Raw genomic sequence first — 1,847 nt, forward strand, 5'->3', positions numbered from 1 at the left:
CTCTAGAGTCCGCGTTGGTTTGGGTGGGTTGGTTTGTTTTTAATGGATGAAATGTTTGGGGAACGCCCGCACTTTCTGATCCCGTGCTAGGCGCTGGGAGAGTTTGAACAGAACGGTCCTGACACCTGTCCTCAGTGTGCTTGGAGTGGAGAATGGAAGGCGGAATTCGCCACACTTCAGACTCGGAGTGCCAGGAATATTCGGGGCCGAAGCTGCAGACGGAGCGAGAGGGAGACCAGCAAGGAGGCAGGGGCCAGGCGGGAGACACTGGCGCTTGGACGGTGTGGAGAGAGACAGGAGGAAGCCACAAGGCTTGCCGATGGCGGGAAGGTGGAGAAGGAGAGCGTGGAGGACAGCTCCCAGATTCCTGGCTCACACGCATGGGTGGTGGTTCCGCTGAGACCAGAAAGAAGGGCATCAGGGAGAGTGGGGGGCTGAGAAGACCCTGTTGTCTCCCAGGGATCAGCCATCCTGGTGAGAAGTTGAGATGCGCAACCCCTGATGTTTGACACAAAAGCCCTCTGAGAATTCACCAACCAGGAAATTGAAGAACCACTCCTGAGAGGTCTACCTGACAGTCGCCTGACTCAGTGAGCCCCTCACTCCTTGTTTGACTTACATCATTCAGACTGGGGTTTCTGGCTCCTGTGGTTGAGAGTCCTCACTGATATGTGGAACAGTTGACTGTTTCGTTCATTCAGTTATTCAGTGAACTAATCATGTACCCTATGCAGCTGACTCAGCTGGGAGCTGAGGAGGTCCAGTGAGGCGGGGGCATGTATCAACAGAGACAACAAAAATGGGGTGCTGTGTTATGACAAGCGGTGGGAGCCCAGGGAGAAGGGGCTCAAGTCAGCCTGGCACAACCAGAGACAACTCCTAAGACAGAACTTTGGCAACAATCACCAAATAGAGGCTGGGCTCATTGGCTCACATCTGTAATCCCAGTGCTTTGGGAGACTGAGGCGGGAGGTTGCCTTGAACCCAGGGGTTCCAGACCAGGGTAACAAAGTGAGACCTCATCTGTACAAAAGTCAGAAAAATTAGTCAGGCGTGTCGGTACATGCCTGTAGTCCCAGGTACTCGGGAGGCTGAGGCAGGAGGATCACCTGAGCCCAGGAGATGGAGGCTGTGGTGAGCTGTGATCCTGTCCCTGCACTCCAGCCTGGGTGACAGAGTGAAGCCCTGTCTCAAAAAATAATAATAATAATCAGATAGATGTTAAATGAGGGGAGGATGAAGAGAAGGATATTTTAAGGTCTGAAAGTCTACCCATAGACTATTCATTGCAGTAGAGAAATGAGGCCAGGTGATAAAAATTACCTTCACTAATGAAGGGCAGATGGACATGGTGTGCCTTGGGTGTGATCGCAGGAGAAGAACACACTTCATCTGGCCAGGAATGCATAACCCATGTCCATATAGGAGGAAGTTTAAGACAAACTCAAAGCAAGGCACGTCCCATTAAACAAAAGAAAGACCGTGCTCTTCAGAAACGTTAATGCCAGAAGAGACAGACTGTGAAGATCTAGACATGTTAACTGACTGATCCTAGACTGGATTCAGTAGTGGAGAGGAAAAATGCCACAAAGGACATGGTTGAGTCGATTGACAAAGCTGGAGTTCAGATGTAAAGTATTGCATCCATGTGACGTTTACTGAAATCAATACCTGTTCTGTGGTTCCGTAAGATGACATCCTTATTTGAAAGTTCACACTTAAGCCGGGCTTGGTGGCTTAGCCTGTAATCCCGCGCCTTTGGGAGGCTGACGTGAGTGGATTGCCTGAGCCCGCGGGTTCGAGATCCGCCTGGGCAGGGAGACCTCATCTCTACAATAAATCCAAAA

This window comes from Carlito syrichta, unplaced genomic scaffold (assembly GCF_000164805.1).
Source record: "Carlito syrichta isolate Samal-C Ts95f unplaced genomic scaffold, Tarsius_syrichta-2.0.1 Scaffold100857, whole genome shotgun sequence".
Classification (NCBI taxonomy): domain Eukaryota; kingdom Metazoa; phylum Chordata; class Mammalia; order Primates; family Tarsiidae; genus Carlito; species Carlito syrichta.